This window comes from Cyprinus carpio, chromosome A13 (assembly GCF_018340385.1).
Source record: "Cyprinus carpio isolate SPL01 chromosome A13, ASM1834038v1, whole genome shotgun sequence".
NCBI classification, from domain to species: Eukaryota; Metazoa; Chordata; class Actinopteri; order Cypriniformes; family Cyprinidae; genus Cyprinus; species Cyprinus carpio.
This window is the reverse complement of record NC_056584.1, coordinates 19,151,371-19,174,050: the sequence shown is the minus strand read 5'-3', so window position 1 is coordinate 19,174,050 and position 22,680 is coordinate 19,151,371. Positions and strand designations below refer to the sequence as shown.

Sequence of the window (22,680 nt, the reverse complement as noted above, 5' to 3'; positions counted from 1 at the left end):
TCTTTCTCCCACATGCTTTAACAGATTAACCCACAATCTCTCCCATCAGGCCTGATCTCTGATCAATGCTGTTTTCACATGAGTGATATTGAAAAGTTAGAGTAATAGGTTCCAGAGCAGAGAAAAAGAGCTAATAAGAAAGCCAGAAGTGTGAAGAGGTGATGACCGTGTTCATTTCACTCAGGGTCTGTGTGGATATTGATCGAAGCTTCAGACAAGACTTCCTCCAAAAAGGATGCAGAACCATCATATACCATAAGAATCAGAGGCCAAACATTTAAATACAAAGAAACTGTGTAGTCTCTGTATCCAACATGTAAAACAAAAAGATGTAACAAATAAGGTTTGTTGTTGTTACAGAGTTCCCTTCCTCTCAAGACAATTAACTAGCCTTGAAGGCTAGCAAATACCCCACCACTATCACCATCCAGTAAATGCAAATAACCTTAAGAACCTCAACTCCCAGCAGCCTTTGCCCTGCAGAGATGAGAGTGAGGTCACTTCTAGGGTCTCATCCAGTGCTCATGTTTCTATGCCAACCAAAACATAACAGCCTTGAGCACATTAACCTAAAAACAGATGCTCAACTCTTTCTTTGCTTATTTCCCAGAAAGCTTCACCCACTGGCAGTGAAGATAGCTGTCTTAGGTCAGATAGATTATAACCAGCAGACAAAAGAAATACAAATATACAGGGATCATAAATACAGTTTAGGTTTAAAGAACACTGCTTTGAGTCTGTTTTATTGTCATTATTACTGTTTCAAGACCAAACCAATTTACTCCAAATGACACTGGCTCTAATGGTCTACAGAGCAAGATCTGATTAAACTGTAAGACCAAGATAAAACTGTAAATCTTTCCATTTATTTTTTAAATCGTGATGATATCCTGAATACATTTCTATCAGAAGGAAAAAAAAATACTCATATCTTTTGGTCTGGGAGAGAACAAACTGTAAAGTAAAATGTTCTCAAAGAGCACTAACCATACTGAGAATTCTGAAACAAGTAGTACAATTAAAACACTGTTTTTCCTCATTAACAGACCAATACTAAACTATCTAAATGCTAATCAATGTATTATTTCTCTGACATCAGTCCATTATATTGCATTTTGTAAATGTTCAAAATATTTAACAGTGATAATAAGGTCAAGCCAGTTACATTTTAACAGCATCTATCTGGAATGAATTTTTCAAGTATTCTCATTTGGATTGATTTCCAAGTCTCCAAAAACAGAAAAACAGCAAACATCAAATAAAAAAATATTTTATTCTAGTCAGAGTAGCATTTAAACATTTTACTGAAATAATAATAATAAAAAAGTAATTTAATAATTTAGGTAATTTAAGGTAATTCAATAATAATAATAATAAAAAGGCACTAGAAAGCCAGCCAAGCAGTGGAACAAAATTTAACACTGTTACTGATTTGATTTTACACCTGTAATCCACTCTAACTGAATACTAAACACATAAAGATACATCTGATTTAAAGAATAACACTTTGGCTCTGAAAATCATCACAGTACTATTCCAGGTCTGTATACTGCCATATTTAAGGCATGTGTACATGCACACTGAGCCTTGTGTGAGCTAATCGCTTTAGATGTGCAAGATCATGTGTCATCATTAGTCTAAAACACACAGTAATGCAGTTAGCTAGCAGGCTTACACACTCCAGAGAGAGAATCATCACTCTCAGTCACCACACACACACACACACACACACACACACACATACACACACACACACACACACACACACACACACACACACACACACACACACACACACACACACACACACATTTACTCTCATACTCCTGTTTGTGTGCTGTGAGTTTAAATGGGGTTTAAGTTACTTAGTGCATATGAGCTCAGAACACAGACATATGGAAAAGCAAGAATATGGGATCTTTGTTCTTGTTTAGTTGTCGTTCTTCATCCTCAGTTGTGTGTAAAATTCACTTTATTTCTTTTCATCTTGCAAACATAAGCATGAACACTAGAAGTAATGAGATGGAGGTTGCATTTGTGTTTTGGGGTCAGAATAAGCAGCAAGGTAAGTGTTAGTGTGTCCTCTTCACTGGTGCTGCCACAGGTACACTGGATTCAGAAGCCATCATCATCATCTACATCATAGCCGTAATCTGTACACAGAAGGAGAGGAATGGAGAAAGGTTAGGACAAAACTTAATGCTCTTTTCTAAACTACATCAACTCAAAACAAAACCTACATAAACATAAAGAGCATAAAATGAAGATGTTTCTGTCAAAAGGAGCCAAAGTTTTCAACCAGGATTATATATGAATAGGTTCTTAAATATTCATAATGTGACATTTTTGAATAAACATTTGCTAATGATCTGTTAAGCACATAAAATATTTCCTGATGAAAAACAACATTAATACGAAGTGTAAGGGAGAAAATCTAACTTTTTTTTAATTTTATATATATATATATATATATATATATATATATATATATATATATATATATATATATATATATATATATATATATATATATATATATTGAGAGACTGGATCAGAAAATGTTGAAAGCCCCGAAAGCAATGTTGTTATTAATTAAAACTAAAACGATTTTTGTTAATTAGAATAAAGCTGAAATAAAATATAAATATTAAATAACTTTTAACTTAAACCTAATGAAAATTAGAAATGTCGTGCTGGCAACTAACTGATATAGAATAAGCTTAAATACTAAAATCACTAAATTTGAAATTAGAATAAAGCTAAACAGAAACATTAAGTAAAATGAACAAAAAATGACAGCACATAAAATTACTAACGTTAAAATTAAAACTGACAATATAAAAATAATTAAAACTGAAAAATTTTAATTACCAATTGAAAATATTAAAATACTATACTAGTGTATAAATAATAATAAAATACCACTGGTCTAAAAGGAATACATTTTTATTAAAAGTTCAAAATCGTTCCTAAAGTTGAAGGACAGACTTTATTGCATCACATACCAGTGCCACCCATTAACTGCACGGCACTGACACAGTGTTCATCCTCCTCATCCTCCTCTTCTTCATCTACAGGTTCTTCATACGCCACTGGTCCGCTCTCCACAACAACAGCATTCTGGGTTGGAGCAGCAGGAGTGGCCACTGGGGCACCAATCCCTTTCTGAAAGTAGAGAAAGAAAGAGAAAGTCAACATGAAATTACATTCCCAGCTCATTTTGTGTCCATTATCCAAAGTGTTTCCAAGTGAAACAGGATATTCAGTGAGGGATAAAAATGTAGGGTGGAATTAATTGATTGAATAATGAAAGTGGCTGGCTGCGGAGGGGTTGAAAAATAAGAATTTAGGAGGTCAGCCAAAAAGGAAAGTGTTTTCAGAGGCAGAGCAATTATAGAGTCATTTCTTACTGAAGCTTTATAATTATTGTATAAAGTTATATAAATAAGGTGACTTGACTTGAGAGCAAAATATTTAAGTGATTAAAACAATTACGAATATGTTTCCTCTTAAGAAAACAAGCATTAATGAATTATGCACAATAAGATAAAAGACATGTATTGATAAAGTCAAGAGTCCATTTGGATTTGGTAACTTCAACTCAGAAAACACCCTTTATTAACTCTGACTGTGTGCTCCTTTTATCGTGCTGCTACAAATGAGGATAACACTTATCATCACAAGTTAGCTTCAGAGTTAACAGATAACCTTGTTAGTGAATTTACAAACGGTTTATTTCCCTGAAGGACAAAGGAAATACCATCAATCACAAAGCTTCATTTCCTGTTGCCAAGTGATGGCAAGAGGTTGCCTAGTTACCTGATTATTGACCCCTGGAGCTAGTATTTTTGCTCTGGGTTCAAAAAGAGCATTGATTATGTATTCACACTCACACACACAGAAAGGTTTAAAAGTGGTAGAAGGAAGACCAGAGACCAAGATAAGACAAGACAGAGGAGAAAAGATCAAGGGACTCTGACATACACAAAGATGAAGCATCATGGAAGAGACAGCCGGAGGGAGTGACAGAGCCACTGAAGAGCTCCGGTGGTCTACTGGCTAGAACACCAGCAAGGGATCAGTAGGAATCGAGAGAAAAGAGCATGTGTCATCAAGGCCTCATCAGAGTCCAGGCATCAGCGGCCCACTTTCCGCTGCAGTCCGAGGTGGTACATTAGCTTACGATATGCTAACTCAAACCGGTGCCTTTGAGTATCAGCTCAGAGTTAGACTGCTGATCTAGAAGCAGCTCGGTGGATCAAAATGATTCTCTTAATTTAGACATGAAAAGGAAAGACCCGTTTCTAGGTCAATTTAATGCAGTTTTCCTGCGCCAGAGATAAACTAAGTGAAGCTCTGGGCCAGAGGGCCATTTGAGGGTTAAGGAAAAGTGGTTTAATATATCCAGAGGCCTGTCAAGGATGTGCTTGTAGGAAGGACGGTGATTTAAATTCACTCACCTGATCGAGGGCCAGCTTCTTAGAGGGTTGCGCACATACAAGGGGCTGTAACCTTGGAGACAGAAAGAGAGAGAGAGTGAAAAAGACATATAGACAAGATCATTAAGAGAACGACTTATTTTTCAAAAGCTGCTCAGGGATTTTTTTTTTTTTTTATCTGAATCTTAAACAAAAGTTGACACAGAAACACAAGGTCAAAACTTACATACTATCCAGCCCTTTAAACTCAATATTTACCTCAGCTCTGTTATTTTCAATTCACTACACTGCTTAAATCACTAACTTATTATAATGCAAATCTTGACACATTATTTAAATTAATTCCCAAAATGTACGTAATTAAATTCTATCAACCCAGAAAAGCATGAGTTTACGGACCCACAGAGAGACTAAAACCCCCCTGCTTCACAATGAAATGTCACTCTGTATATTTAGTAAAAATGTATTCACTGAACCAAAATTCATGAATAACAATAACATTTGTGAGTCTAGCACATTTTCATAGGTGGTGAAGTAGTCTTACAGTCTATTTCAAATCTCTCACTGTAAAATTCCCAGTGGAATAAGCATGGCAGCTCAAGTGACAACAGAAGGGGGAGATCGAGAGACAGACAGAGAAAGAGGGGGCAGGACAAGCACAGAAGAATCCAGAGACACAGTTTACATCTCAGTATTTGCAAGTCAACGTGCAGTGGCACAGTTCGAATAATGAGTTTACTCATTATTCCAACGAATGTAAGATATGTTAATGAGGTATGGATTTGATGCACTAAACCCGCAGCATAAATAAACGCTAATCAGAATCATATGATTCTCCTGATAATACATCTGAATGAGATTCAGCTCTGATTGGGAGCAGTTCTTTTTATATAACCACAAGCTGTCCCGAATCTACTCAAATGCACATATTAAACTTAACTCAAACATCTCTCTCACAGACAGACAGATAGATGACAGATAGATAGATTCTCAGTCAGTAAGACAGACATGCGTGGTTGACAGTCCTTCACAACCCAGCATGTGAGTGTCCTATTGATGCTACAGTGCATTCTGGGACAGGGAGCAGTGTGGTACTTGGCATGAAAACAAGCAGCCAAAGCCAAAACACAGCGACAACATTCTATTCCTGAGAAACAGTCTGTTCCTCACACACACACACAGATTCACATGTGCGTCAAGGACTGATAAACTGTTCATACCACTGAGTGGGTCAATTATTCAAACACAACAATAATGATTAAGGGTGGGAACCAGGGACCTGCTGATGCAGCATATTGATATCTGGGTCACAATACAATAATATTGTGATTCTTCGTGGCTGTTATTCAAAACTTGATATATTGTGATCCACTACTCGATTTTCTTTCCCATCAGAATTAACCCTTGGTGCTTTTCAGAATTATACTCAACTTTAGGATTTAGTTTGAACAAAAAAATTCAGTGTTTCTTCATTAGTTCCAATTTTATTTGAGAATATCACTAAAATACTATGAGAAAATAATATCAAATATCTATTTTGATATCTATTTTTTTCCTCTCACCATTAGTAATGATGACCTCATTCAAGAGTTTTTGGTTTGTGGTTGTGATGACTCTATTGCTTTCTCACAGAACATTATAAATCGTTCAGTGTATGACTAAATGGCTGATGTCAACAGAGCCATTTATTTTATTGAGCTGAAGGTGCATGACACCAGGTTGACACTATTTCTGCCGAGTGCATTAAAGCATGAGCAAACACTGCCTAAAAAGTAGGTGTCTTCATTTCAGAAGCATGCCTTGGTTCCAGGCAAAGATAACAGTCTCTTTTTCCCTCAAGGATGACGAAAACTTCCTCTCATTTCTGGGTCAATTCAGCCTTGAGAAAAACCCAACTTTCTTTGATCTCGCAGACAGTTTACCTCTCCCCTCTCCATCTCTCTCTCTAGAGATGCAGGTTTTCTGAAAGTAAGCTGATTAAGTAAGAAACTTCGAGCCGACAGCAGAAAGATCCTCAGAGGAAGTGAGACGGAAGCAAGAGAAAGAAAGGAAAAAAATGGGAAGAGAGTATATAACATCTGTCTGAAAGAGCGAGACGGGGAGACTGTTTAATTACCAGATGTGTGATGGTGTGAGATGGCGATTTCTGGCACTCCAGGTGTGAATGTCTAACATGAGAAGGTCTCATATATGGATACAGAGGAAGTGTTGAAAGAACAAAGAAGCAGGGGACTGCAAAAATGAGCGCAATCCATCGCAGGTTCTTACACATCATTACCTCTAACTCTATTGAAAACCTTTTCATTTCAGCAAAAAATGAACACTGTCTTACACAAACACTCACACTCTTTGTAGTCTCCATGGTTCCGGATAAATGCTGAGCTGTGGGTATTTGAGAGGACAAGAAAATGACCAGAAAAGGTGGGAGGAGAGAGAGGGAGAGAGGGTTAAAACAGCAGGGGGCAATTATATAGGCTATTGCTGGATGACAGAGTGAGAGAACGTGAGAGACTTATTAAATTTAAGGTTCGGAAGCATGGAGAGATGAATAGACCGGCAGATGGGTAGATGTTCAGGTAATTGCGGGATGTCAGGAATATGCTGTAAAAATACAGAAGAGAGGCCGAAAAGGGAGGTTGCGTGTCTATGTGTGTGTGTTTGTGTATAACAGTACACAATACCTCAGTGTGTCACAGAGGGTGGACTGAATGGCTTTACTGTCAGCAGAACATGCACACACACACTGAACTGCACTAATTTGAGCTTCTGTGATAAATTCAGGTTCAGCTGAAATAGGACTGGGAACCTCTTAAGAGAGCCTGAAAAAACAATGAGTTAGGGTTGTGCTATATATTAAATAATCACAGTGTATTTTCAATGACTTTGTTTCTCAATGCAAAAATAAGCAGCACTGTGAATATCACATTGATTAAAATAGTTTTATTTGGCCATTATGTTTCCTAATCAGTTCTGTGTATTATTATTATGTTGTATTATTTGGTGTATTATTTAATGATTAGTTTGTCAAAACTGTTCATGAAAGCCTTTGTAATTTATTAAATGTTTTTAAAACCATATGTACATTTTTGTCCTATTTATGTATTGTTACACTGTTGCATAAAATAAAATTATATATATATATATATATATATACACACACACACACGCACACACACACACGCACACTATTCCCAGATGTTTTTCAAAACAACATTCAATATCTTTTATATATCAAATTTGTATTATTTTTATTTATTTTTTTTTCAGAATTTTTTGGAACAATATTCAATATATCTTTAATATGTTAAATATCGTTCAATACCTAAAAACAATGTTCAGTTTATTGTTTGTTCAGCCTTTTTTTTTTTTTTTTTTTTTAGCTATATTGCCCACCTGAAGAATGAATGAGTCTATAAAAGAATGAATAAAAAATGAAAAAAGGAAGGGAGGGTCATCTTTGAGCTGTAAAAACCAAGTCACTGAATAATACAGACACTCGTTCAGGTAGACTCCATTCAGTAAAAAGACTGTTAGAGGCTGTTATGAGTGAGAAAAGGAGAAAAACTGGGAAAGAGAGAGCGAGATTGGCATGGTAACAGTGTAATGGCTTTTAAAAGGATGTTCAGATTGCTCACCTTTCCATTCAGAAAAAAAAATACAAAACCTACTTTCAGAATGAATGATTCAACAGACCTATCCTGTTCACTTCAAGAATTCATTCAATAAGAAAAACACTACACACAGATAAAACTGGCCACTCAAAGAGAGAGACAGAGAAAAAAGAGAGAGAGGTGCTTATTGTTCCATGATATTGGCCTCAGTGTGTCAGAGACAAATGGAAGGTGAAGCACATTTTCTGTGCAGGGCCACCAAGAGCCTCTCCTTAAAGAGAGAATATATCCATGACTAATGACAACCTAGAAGAGCCTTCAGCCAAAGACTAATAGCATGAATGGAAATGAGTACACCACAGTAGTACAACACACACACATTTTACAAAAAGGAGGGTACCAAGCAGTGAGGCCTCACTTTAAATATGTGCTCTAACCTTTAATGTGTTCCATACCAGCATTTAGAGACCAAATATAGAGCAGAACAGAGTTATTCTGACTGACCATATGCATGGAACTTTCTCACACACACACACACACACACACACACACACACACACACACACACACACACACACACACACACACACACCCACGGTTAATTTAGCCCAGACTATTCTTGACAGACCTGCCCTGTACTAAAGAGCACAAAAGTGTAAAGGACATAAAAAAGAGAGAGAAACAAACATAAGAATCTTTCACACTTGCAGCCCGACCCACAAAGCTCAAGAGATTTTGCATCTGAGGGTCATGAGTGAGATCCTACTTAACTTTTCCAAAAAAAAAAAAAAAAAAAAAAAAAATGGGAATTTACAGTTTTGATGAAGATTTCAGTACATCTTCATGACTGCTGCTACAGAAAGTGTTGTGAAGTGTGGAATCAGGATATGCACTGTGGTCCTTAATTTAACTGTTCATACACCACAGTTTTATCATGGTACTCAGAGGTACTTAAAAAAAAGAGGGCCACATTATAAATCTCATAAGCAAAATAATTTTTTTGAGGACCAAAAACCATGGTAATACCATGATATTATTCATAAGATGCTATATTAGCAGCAGAAACCAGCATCAAGACCATAACCAGTATAACCACAAAAACATGTGATCTGAATGACATGCGTGTCTAACGCCGAATGGAAAACATTAAAACAAAAAGCATTACCGCATTATAGGCTAATTTTATTAGATTGCTTGCTGTTACTAAGCTGAAGTAAACCTCAAATCTTTCTTTAACAAAACTATTGTTACCTATTATTTCAATTATTTATAAAATGAAGACAGACTCTGTGTAGCAAATTCACTTTTTTTAAACATTGTAAAATGGTAAAACAAACAAAAAATTGTTTTCATTTGAAAATATATAAAGATAGAATAAGTACAGTTACAGTCTTGCACCCTGCCATTGTGTATCCATAGGTCTATAGTTAGCATAGAGAAGAAAAAGAGCTGAGTTGGTTACAGGAAAGAGCCTAAAAAAGGGGTGTGGGCAACAAATAAAAATCAGGGCGTCTCAGTAGGAGTGGATCTGTTTTTAGACTGTCCACATCAACACTCTAAGTCTTTATGCACAGATCAAATCTTTTGACCATATCCGATTTTTTGACCCGTCTGTTTACATTCACTTTAGACACAACTGGTATCCGAAATCTGTGTTTACTTAATAGTAAAGCGTTGATGATCGCTCTACTATGCACATGGTAGACCCTCGGGTTTTGAATGGCCATGCTATTAAAATTATTTATATAATAGGCTACACATCAAGTGGTCATTATTATTTGCCAGCATAGACAACAGCTGTCATGGATGTTTTGCAGAACAGATTTAATTTACAGCTATGCAGAGTGTGTTTTTAGACCAATAAGATTTTTCTGTGGGAGGGGCAACCCGGGTTGACACAAAAAAGTAATAGAAACAAAATCAAACAACAAAATGTCTAGTCACTCACTGCAGTTGCAGCTAGTTAGGACAAAAAAAAAACTTTTTATACGGAAGAGATTTTTTCACATTCTTGGGAAGGATGTGGGGTTAGACTGTGATGGTAGGATTTTTCTAGGACAGATGGCAAGTTATGTAGTATAAAGGATTTTTTAGAACAGAATGTGTAATTAAAGGTGTGTGGGGGGGGGATCCAAAAAAGCAGGGAGTGAGAGAAAAACAGAAATAAATCAAGACAGAAGAAACCTTTCTCCTACAGTTCCATACCTCTTGCCAAAGCTGCTGATAATTTTGCCAATCTTGGGTGAAGTCAGTTGGGGTTTCCGTTGGCGGTCCGCGGGGGTTCTTTTGGCTCCGGCTGAAGCATCTTCAGTCTGGCGAGTGAGACTTTTTGGGCTGGATTTGTTCAAGTCTTTCAGAACATCGTAGTTTATTTTAGTGGAGATGCTCCAACATCTTTTCAATGGCTTCGTCTGCAGTGCTGGCATTGATGGGCTCACACCTCCGTGCCTTCTTTTTAGGCTTTAAGATAACACAAAAATAAGAAAGTAAACACGTATACATTTGTGACCCTGTGATCCATTTGTGATCTGCATTTATGAAGTGCCTTGTTACCTTCCGCTCTTTATATGTACCCTCCTCCTTTTCCTTTGCTATTCTTTGCTCCTTTTCTGAAGGAAAAAACACTTAGCTTTAACAAAAGTGTTCCAAACTAGATTCAAATGAACCTGTCAAGGGTAAAAAAATGAAGAAATGGGACATTTCAATCTCTTCCACCTTTCTATTCTTTGAGGTAGTCTGCATTTTGAAGCATCCACAGTTCAATCTTCACCTTAACTTCCTTCTCATTAAGGATATACTACGAGAAAAAAGAGGAACACAATATATAATCCCTCACGTCATGCTGGACGAGCTGAAGAGACAACATATAAATTGCAACATATCTCATTCCACTCTATTCTAATACAATCCCATTATTCATTTTTGGATAAAAAAAATCTTATCCCCGATTTAAACTTTATAGAACCACAATGACGCTGATTCTCTCAGTGGACAAGACTTCAAACATGAGCTTATGTAACTCTCTATTTGCTTTCAAAGCAAATTATTATGTCGTTACCATAATGAGGTCAAAACTCACCCGATCAATCTCATCCTCATCGATACCGTTGAGGTTTAACTCACCATTTTCTGCCTCCACATCTGAAAAACAAAGACTGTTCCTAAATATTTAAGATTTTATTTGTAGACATGCGAACATTAAAAGACTGAATAAATTTGTGCACAGATACTACCCAGTTTAATTATCATATAAATAAATAAATATATATTATCGCTTAAAATAAAAGTGCTCAAAAAATTCAATTATATTAAACAAAACATTTATGTTGTGAATCTCATTCGCTGCTTTGGCAAAAGAAAAAGTGTCTCGCCTTATGTTTTCTCCACATAATTAAAGTGTATTTAAAGTTTCACTTTCCTAAGGAGAAACACATGCTGATTACGTGTAATGAAAGCTTCAGCATTTATATTTATGCTGCCATTCAAAAAACATTTTCTTAGCTAGTTGTTCAATTAGGTTAGTGGATATATACAGAAAATCCCACTGCAGTCTAACCTTAAAACCGTCACATAAAATGTCCTTCAGCAAAATCACATAGCAAAATAAACTCGAATATGTAGGTGTGTTTCTCTGTGGTTTCTGCCCTGTAGAAAATCTTACTGGAAAGTCCACTGGGGCTGCTGGGATCATTATAACAGTGGCTCTACACTAGCAACTTCCAGGATTATTCTCCCTCTGCCTTCCGTCTTTTTCCTCTTTTCCAGGTCCAGTTCCTCCCTTCCCCCAACTTTACTCTTTTCTTTCTGCCTGGAGATTGTTGGCAACGCTTCAGAAGTTCACTTTATAGAGCATCCCTCTCTCTCTCTCTCATGTGTTGTATTGGGAAAGGGGTTGGGGGAAAAAAGCACAGAAAGAGAGGGAAATTCTGTTTTTCTCGCTCCTGAACAGGGGGCCCTCAATGCCAGCAGATCCCATGAGTCAAGAAACCTGACCTCCTCTTATTGATCACATCTGAACACGCAGAGACAAAACACATTTAAACCAACACACACACACACAGAGTCCTCCAATACTGCACATTAAAACACACTGTGCCATGATTCACACGTGTGTGATGTGGTGAGACCATGAATAACAGAGATTAGTTACAACGGGCAAAATATAACCACACCAGAGAGAGACTACTAGGTGCAGTTGGATTCAAGAATAGTAGCTGAATAAAGAGAAGCAAAACTGTAATAAAACCCAGCAGTGCAGTCTCTGTCTTTCCCATTAGGCCTAACACTGTGTTCATGTTCAAATGTTGTTTTTTGTAAAATCTGATTTCATTTACTTAGGACATAACCAACTGTGTGCAGCTTGCCAGGAAAGGCATTAACTAAAAATAACATTTAAAGCGTTCACATGCACAGCCGCACTACCTGAAGACATATGCCTATGCATGAGGGTTCGACAGCAGCTGCATGTCAGTCAGACAGCACTTAGGGACTTATACTGTTAAATATACCTGTAGAAAAACTGATAGTGTTACTTTTTGTTCAGTACAAATTGGTAATGAGTACTGCCACTCAAAGTTTTTTTTTTTTTAGCTTGCAATTACAATTAATGGGGACTGAAGAATTCAAAGTTCAAAAAGGATGCAAAAACACCATAGATGTAGTCTATACAACTCACGCACTATATTTAAAGTCTTCAAGTAACATGATAATATTAAAAGTAATATGATGCTAAATCTCAATCGGCATGAAATAGAAATTGTGATCGTCTTTTCTTAATTATTGTAATACAAATCTGAGTGAAATGCTCAAGTTTTTAAAGCTTTTTTTTAGCAACTTTTCACAGCACAAAAAAAGGTATGAATATAATCTTCAAAATTTATAATTTTTTGTTGCACAGAAGAAATTGAAGTCACATAGTGAGTTAACGATAATTTTCATTTCTGAGTGAACTGTCCCTTTAACCTCACCTGCAAATCACAGAGGCAAAAAAAAAACCCTGAGAAGCAGAAAAAAGGAGCCAAGTTCAACAAAATTACAGAGAGAAACAACAAATGACAGACTCCATCTGACACTAATCATTCTCCTTCATCTATTCCCCTGTTCTTCAAATCTAAAAACTTCTCCATCCTGAGGCTAAATTGCTGAATGATGTTGTCCACCTAGACATTAGCGTTTCTGCATGCATTCAGAAAGAGTTCAAAGGCTCCCCTCATCTCCAGAGGTTTCACTGACACCAACACCTGTTCAGCGTCAAGCACGGTGTCTGACTAAAGACGTACTGATATTTCCAGATATCACCAGACGGACACCTCTTTCTTTCTCTCTCTGGACAATTCTCACTCTTCAGCACATGCAGAAGCTCACCAAACGTAATCATCTGATAATGTCACTCAAACTGACTGGCAGGTCAAAAGAACAAGCATTAAAGCCCAGGGAAAGGAAAAGATATACAATGGAGATGCAGAGATAAGGAAAGAGAGAGGTGGAGGGGGTGGGGTTCTTCTGGAGGTGAAGAGGCCCATTAAAGACAGGCCCATTAAAAAACTGACTTCTTCTTACCCCTGTGACTTCCCCAGGGAAACCCCTACCCCACTCGCACACCTGCTACAACTGTCTATATATCGCCCAGAGGCTGGAAAGAGAGATCAAGAGAGAAAATATGTGCATGTGTTTTTTTCACACTCTACTGTATATACACAGAGCAAAAATGGGGGAGGTTAAGACAAATTTTCATACAATAAAGTGATAATATAAAAGTAACAGCAGAAAGGAGAAGAGAGAAAAAGATTTGAACAGACTTTATTCATGAGATTTCCCATTCTCACACGTTCGGTTGCCCTTCAGGTGTTAAATCTAGACAGGAAAACAGCCTCACGGGGGTCCGTCCGCAAACAGATTTTTCTGTCAGTGTATGTTAACGGAACAGTGAACTTGTCTGTCACATGGATCGGGCCTCCCACAGTCATTTGTTTTTTTCCTCTCCACACGTCTGTCAGTCAGTCACACTTTTATGATGTCATATTTCACACAGATATCAGCGCCCCGTCAGATGACATCACATCACTGTCAGTGCTTCACAGTGCATTTCATTAGGAGAAAACAAATCAATAAATGAGTGACAAGGATTAAAATGATAAAGAGAATAAATCATACAGCAGGAAAAATAAGAAAACATTATAAATATAAATGTAAACATTATAAATCTTAAATGTCATTTTGAAAACTTCACTAAAACTAGTACAATGTTGCTATGACAACAGTTTCACAGCTTTAAAAAATAGTTTTTTTTTCAAATTATACTCTAGTTTAAAGTCAAAACTATGGTTTGGTGATAAATTTAATATTATACATTCATGTGTTATTGCTGGAGATTCATGTAGATTTCGAAGTTACACTGTGAATATTGCACAGATTTTTAATAAGCTTTCATGAGAGAATTAAAATTTGATATTTATATATGACTACAGTATATGTACAGTACCACTCACAAAACATTTCTTATTATTATCAATGTTCAACAGTTGTCCTGCTTAACATTTTTGTGGAAACCATTTACATAATACAAAACACATTTTTCTTGGGTATATTGGATGGATAGGAACTTTAAAACAGAATTTAATAGAAATTTCTGACATTTTTGATCAATGCTGAACTTGCTGAATAAAAGTATAAAAAAAACTGTGTGTGTATCTATTTCTATATACTGAATATCTATATCTATGTATATTGATAGATATAGATATAGCTATAGATACACACACACACACACACACACACACACCTCACACACAATTTTTTAGCTATTTCACCCAGACTCAAAGACCTACAAATGGACACAGCACCTCAAAACCATGTGATCTGTGTCTTTATTCTAAACACTATTTATGAACATAGTTATAAAGACTAACAAAGGCACATCTGTGTGCATTATAAAGGCCTTATGGATGTAAATTACCATCACTTTTGGCCCATCTGTCCTTTACAAACCCCCAACAGCTGTCCATAGGATGTGTTCAAAGCAAACAAGAAGAATAAATGTCACTCACACACTTAGTCTGTCTTTCATTCTCCTTTGAAAGGCACCTCTCCGTCCCCTCCTCTCATCTATCTCCTCCCACTTTATTCCTCTTTCCTAGTGTAAATGAACAAGTATTTTCTCTCATCCTGCTCTGAAGATCCAAAGAGATTCTGACAGATGAAAAGAGAAGGGCACGATCCATCCACTTTTTTATGTTACAGGCAAACAGTGAACAGTAACATTTTGCAAAGGGAATAGAAATTAGACAGAAATAAATGTAAAAGACTGACTGATCAAAAAAGAAAAACAAACAGAAGCACATAGGGATTCTGGCATCTCCTACTGTGTGGTCAGCAAGGGGGCCATGGAGGACAGTGAGTGACCATCTGGAGACTTCCACTCACTGCGGTATTGTTAAGATCACAGGTCCTACACCCCCTCAGAGCATTACACCGCATTACACAGCAGCACTGGATTTCTCTCTCTCTACACACACAAACACACACAAGGGAAACCCTTCTGACATCCTCACAGAAGAGGACTGACCTTAGAAAAGACAGGATGAGGAGAGGATAGAGACCTTCAAACAAAATTACTCTCTCTCACACAATTTCAGTTGAGTATCCTTTATTGGCATAGCAAAAACTGTATGTTTATATTGCCAACATATTTCAAGCATAGCGAAATTGTGAGAAAGTAAACAAGTATTCATAATTTTATAGTATATGTAGAAAAAAAATAAAAAAATAAAGTTAACACTTGTGTAAAGTGTCAAATTTATGTAATATGCAGTGTAAAAGGAAGTACAGTAAATCATTTAAAACACAGCTTATGAGGAAATAAATTAACAGTGTTGAGTAACGTAAACCGTAGGAATTGATAAATTAAAATAAAATTGAATAATTTAAATAAGTAATATTAAGAGCCCCTTATATGCCATTTCATGCCAATGTTGCCTTTCATGCATAGTGTAATGTAGCTGTATGTGAATGTAAACAAATCTGCAAAGTTGTAAAGCCGAAAGTGCACGATAAAGTTATTGTCTCCCAAAAGAAAAATATCGACTCTCAACAGCCTAAATGAGTCATCAGTAATTTGAATCCCACTTCTGTGAGGGCTACACATCACAGGCTCTCACATTTGCATAATGTCTGCCTTTGTTCTATGCTGGCTGGCCGCAAACAACTTGTAGCTTGCTCATGTTGAGAAAATGCTGTGTCCTACGCTGTGAAAATGAAATTGTCTTATTTACTCTCCCAAAAGATTAGGCTGAAAGATGGCTTAGTACCCAATTTATTTGGACCAGCTCGCTCCACTGAATCTCAACCTGTAAGTATGATAAACAACAGATGTTTATATTTTTTGTTGAGCATTCAAAATCCGGAACTGGCAATGGGCATATTGTTTCCGACACGTGCTGTACGTGGTAGACCAATCACGACAGACTTGGCCATCTGACCAATCAGAACACAGTATGCTCATGGAAAGGAGGGGTTTAGAGAGACCGAATCTTAGAACTGCTTCGAACTAATTGTTTGAGAATCGTTGGAAAATGAGTTGATAATTAAATGCATATTTTGAGAAAACTAAAGCATTTTTTGACCTTGAATGCATGTAAACCTACAGTATTGTAGGAGACTCCCAAAGCAATATTAGGAACCTTAAAAATGGCATAATAGGGCCATTTTAGTTAAACAAGTTATGGTGATAGTTCACCCAAAAATTACAATTCTGTGATAATTTATTCACCCCATGTTGGTACAAACCTGACTGACTTTCTTGTGTAGAAATGTCTTAGTTTTTCATCCACACAGTGGAAATCAATGATTACCAAAAGTATTTGGTTATCAACACAAAAAATAAGTTTTGTGTGGTAGAGAAGAAAGAAAATCAAACAGGCTTGGAATGACATTAGTTAGTAAATGATGACAATTTTAATTTTTGTGTGAATTATCCCTTTAAGGTAAATTATGAAGAACAAGACCAATGGTGCCAATGATGGTGATAAGTTCTCTCTCTCTCTCTCTCTCTCTCTCTCTCTCTCTCTGATGCAACATATACTCTCACATCACACAAACATTTTTGCATTTTTAAATAAGAACATCCAGCTTCCTCTCATTTTCACACTGAAGAACTAGAACACTCTAACAAGCATCTTGTTGTCTGGAATGGAACAATGAGCCTACCTAAAAATAAACAGAGAAAATAGACAGAAAAAGGCTGAAGCAGACAGAACCAAGACAGAAGTGCACACTCACACAGCCATGTTGTTAGTGCCCATATAAAATCACTGAGATGAAATGAGAAAATTGAGGGAAATAAATGACATATTGCTGCAGATCTTCGAGGCATTCAGTTGAGTTTACACAGAAACTGGGCAAAACAAAAGAACTAAAAATACCTCCTCTCTGAGTCTTGATTTTTCTTGAACCCCACTCAAAAATCAAACCAAAATATACACACAGTGTTCAAGCGGGTCTCACAGGCAATCAACTCACACATAGATACCCGTAGTGGGTGGATGAAAGACAGTGCGCTAATGACAAGGTGTTGTGTTCAATTAGTCCTTCAAAGAGTGGAAGGGGGCTTCCTCTTCCTCCGCCCCATACAAATCATCCACAATCACCACAACCAATTGAAAACATGACAACCTGCTCGCACAGCCAATCACACAATCTGACAACCTGCCAGCAGTCTATACACAGGAGTGTACCAGCTGCAGCTTTTCTGCCTGTGATCAATAAAAAAATATTCTCTCTTGCTCTTATATAGTGTAAACGCAACAACCATAAATGTTAACACAATAATTTCAGATAATTAAGTAATTCTTGAGCTCTGTTATCCAGAGCCTGGGAAACTCTCGCTATAGTGTAGATGCTGTATAGATTGAATTTTTAGAAAAGAAGTCACTCCAGTTTCACTCCTCTTCCTCTATTTATGTCATAACAGTACAATTGTGTGAATCAAGGGTGAATCTAGAATTAAAGTGAATTAAAAATGGATTCATGTGAATGTCTAGAAAAGAAGTCATTCCACATCATATATTTATGTCATAACAGCAAAACTGTGTGAAGGAGGGGTGAATCTAGAACAAAATAGATTAATGTGAATGTTTATAAAGCCCTTTTCACACTGAGATTCTGGATAATACACGGGTAATGTGTCCCGGCAATTGTTCCCAGATCATTAGATTTTGGTTCATTCACACTGCCAGTGATTTCCCGGAATCTGTGCATGAGTTCACACACAACCCGTAAAGGTCCCATAATGACACGTGACATCAGGATGTGACGTGTAATGTACGAGTCGAAAACGCTAGGCATGTTAACGTTCACTTAAGCTGGCGAACGATCTCAGCTTCAGCGCGGATAGTGAGGAGTTAACTGATCTCTGCTTCATTACAGTTTGCACACACTTTACGGCATTGGTTCTGGCTTTTGTTCACACAGAGCTCGTTCCGGGACTGAACCCGGCAATGCTGCTAGGTCCCCAACGCGGGATCAATCCCGGAATCAATCCTGGGACGTGTTTGCGTTCACACAGAAGATGATCCGGCAATTTTCTGGGACCAACGTGCAGTGTGAAAGGGGCATAAGAGATGTCACTCCAGTTCCACTCCTCTTGTTCTATTTATGGCATAACAGCACAAATGTGTGAAAAAAATGGGTGAATCTAGAATGAAAGTAAATTAAAAAAATTGATTCATGGGACTGTCTAAAAAAAGGAGTCACTCCACATCATCTATTTATGGTATAACAGCACAAATGTGGGAATGAAGGCTGAATTTGGAATTGAAGTGGATTAATGTAAATTTAGAATATGAGTTACTCCAGATACACACTCCTTCCTCTACATGTTGTAATAGCTCAGATATGTGACTTAACTGTGAATGATACCGGATTAAAGTGAGAGTTTAGAAAAGAGTCACTCCAGTTCTACTTTTCAACTGCTACGCTATGTCTATGTAATAACATAAATGACAGACTTACTGAATGTGGAATGAAAGTGGATTCATGTAAGTGATTACAGTGCCGTTCTTCCTCTACTCATGTTGTGATAGCACAAATGTGTGGCTGAACAATGAGTATGAAATGGAGTGAGTCACTCCAGTTCCACTTCTCTTCTTAAACTCATTACTAAACAGAAAAAATGTGTGAAAGTGTGAAGAGCAAATGTGGAATGATCATAGATGGAAAGAAAGTGGATTAAATGAAAGATGATTAATGTTAATGTTTCACAAAGGTCATTCCAATGCCATTACTTATCCTCTGCTTGTACCTTGTCAATGTTTTGACAGCAAAAAAAAAAAAAAATTATAATAAAAAGTGACTGTGGAATTAAAGCGCATTAAGCAATTATGCAGTGTGAAAATAAAAATCATACTCCTACCATTTTCCTTTTCCTCTCCCATTTTGGTGATGGACTCGGGCAGGCCCAAACTGGCTGCAGTGGGCAGCGCTCCAGGTAATAATGCTAACGAGGGCCGTTTGGTCAGAGAGACTTTCTCTCCATCTCGCTCCTGCTCATTGTCCCCTCCATCCTCTCCACATATAGTACTGCACAGGTGAGATGCTGCTGCCCTTAGCTCGTCATCCTCTCCTTCCTCATCACCAGCAATGATGCTGGATGATGCCAAGGAAATCATATCATCTGAAAAAAGCAAGAAAGAAAATATGCACATATCACAAATTAATCATTGCAGAAGCATCAAATAAAAGAGTACAATGAAAGAAAGAAATTGCTGCATGAATGCAAATAAAAGTGCATTTATTTTTGTAATTAAATTATTTTGCTAATTAAAACAAGAAGCTAGATGCATTCGTCCTTTGATTTTGAACTTCGCTATGATCTAGCTGACATGGGGAGAAAGTAATTATACAAACACACACAGTTGACCTCAGTAACACACATGCATGCACACACACTACCGTAAAGTCAACACACATGCATGAAAAGAGACACTCAGACACACACACAAAACACTCCCACGCTCGTGGTCTTAATTAGCTCCCTCCTGTAATCACTACGTTAGAGAGAGAGAGATAACACGCATGGGGAAGCACTGGATCTCTGATTGTGGCTGTTGCTGAACAAGGAGCTAATTGGAGAGCAACACAAACAGAATTTCTGCTACACTCCATTTCCTGAAGAAAATGTTGTGAGAGCAGCAGTTCTCACTAAGCAAAGAGCAATTCTAACAACAAGATAATCATTTGTTTTAAGCGCAAACATTTTGGGTGTCATTCACCAATAATTTTGGTTCTCATGGAGCACTTTTGCCAGAATTCATACACATACTTATTCTTCCCCATATTCTAATATTAAACTTGTATATTTATAAAAAAAAATTATTTAAATATAAATTAAAGTGTGTAGGGTCACTTAGATTTTTTTTCACAGAAATTTATTATTTTATTCAACAAGGAAGCATTTAATTCAATCAAAAGTGACAGTAAAGACAATGTTATATAAAAGACTTCTATTTCAAATAAATGCTGTTCATTCAATTTATCAAATATTCCTGAAAAAAATGTATCTCAGTTTCCACAAAAATATTAAGCAGCACAACAATTTTCAAATGTGAAGAAAATAAAAAAATTTAATCACCAAATCGGCATATTAGAACGATTTCTGAAGAATCATGTGAAACTGAAGACTGGAGTAATGGCTGCTGAAAATTCAGTTTTATTATTTTTTTTTCTAGCTTTATTTTAAATTGTGAAGATATTTTGCAATATTACTGTTATTACTTTATTTTTGATCACATAAATTCAGCTTTGATGAGTAGAAGAGACTTTTTTTCTAATGAAGCACAAACTTTGGAACGGTAGTGTATTTTTCTGTAGGATTGTGTGTGAACACTGTACCATCTTTGGAACAGGATGCATAATTCAGCTTTGATGATTTGAAGAGACTTTTGCAGAGCACATACATGTGTATGCACACAATGTAACACGTCAACAACACAATGTATTAGGTTTGTTCAATCACCCATGATTGAAATGTTTCTAGGTACCTTCAATATCATCAACTTTCTTTGCAAGCTCTTGCTCAATCTGTGGAAGGATTCAGAAAGAAAAAAATGATGTATACATATTGCGCATACAGTATCGCACATATTGCAAAACTGTCTGATTTAAATGTTAAAGTTTCTAAATTAAAGTTCCATGTGATGCGTTACCTGTTTTAGCTTTTGCTTCTTGAGTCCAGCCATGTAAGAGGGCGGGTCACACTCCTGCTCCAGATCCACCCGCATGAACTCTTCAATAGTCAGCTCACTGGTGGGCGTGTCTTCAAATTCATTCAGTCTGTCAATCAAACACACCAGGGGTCAAGACAATAAACAGAAACGCCAAATATGCAACACCAAAATACAGTTATGGTATTGGTTATTTATTTTTTTTGATATTTTTATTGTCTAATTTTTCTTAGTGTGGCTTCACAGACTTTCACCACACGAATCACTTCCTTAATTGTGCGACGGAACTCGTGCATCCGGGCAGCAACCAAGAGCGCTACAGGGAACACAAACACAAAACTGTAGGTACAACATATACACATTCAGCCAATGGCAAGAGAAAAAGAGAGAGAACGAAAGAAAGGAGAGAGGACACACAGTCAAATATGAAACTTTAATAGGGCTTCAGAAAAGTGCGTCTGCTGTACCTGCCCCCACTACTGACTCATCTCAGGCAGAACAAATAGACATTAAATGCCCCTGCAATACTGCAGAACCCCTGATGCCTGTTTCACTCTGATTTATTAAAGAAACATGAAGAGCCAGATGCACTTCTGAACTACCTGACAAACTGAAGCATGTCCAACACCCCAAAGCATGCAAGCATGTAAAAGACACTGAAGAATTTTAAAGCTTAATGATTCCTAAAAGATGAACTAATAAGAAATATGACATTGTGGATCATTGCCATTCTCCAAAACTATTTTACTGACTTGAAATTTGCCTGCCCACAACAGCTTAATCTGACATAGGGTAAGGTGTGCCACTTCTGATTTAGGCTGTCCTGTAAGTAAGGAGAGATGAGATTAAAAACAATAATGCAAGGTTAACCTATCCAAAAAGTGGTAAAGTGAAACACTATTTACATTTCAAATACAAATATGGACAGAAATATTATTTTCTAATTTATAAACTCAAGGATTGCGTGATACTGAAGACTAAAGTATTGGCTTGCTGAAAATTCAGCTTTTCCATCACAGGAATAAATTACATTTTAAAACGTACAACAGTTATTTGAAATTGTAATAATATTTCTGGATATCACTCTTAACTTTATTTTGGATCAAATAAATGCAGCTTTGGTGAAGCTTTCTTTCATAAAAAAAAAAAAAAAAGTAAAAAATCTTAATGACCCCAAACTTTTTGAACAATAGTGAATATTTTTAGATCTATACAGACCCTTCCACGTAAACAAAAAAAGTACTTTGTCATTTAAACAAAAAAGGAAAAAGGAAAGTGTAAAAAAAAATGCTTATTACTTTTCTCCTATGCATCTGGCAATCACAGACAGCAGTATATGAGAGCTCTTACACGATCTTTAATAAAAACATGTAAATACATGAAATACTCTAACTGCAAAATCTTGTGACAGAT

The 22,680-nt window shown here is 36.7% G+C and overlaps 1 pseudogene; it reads right to left on the bottom strand.

The window, feature by feature from the left end:
* Positions 1-1,811: 1,811 nt before the first annotated feature.
* On the bottom strand, positions 1,812-21,324 carry LOC109064580 (annotated as a pseudogene).
* Between the last annotated feature and the right edge of the window lie 1,356 nt (positions 21,325-22,680).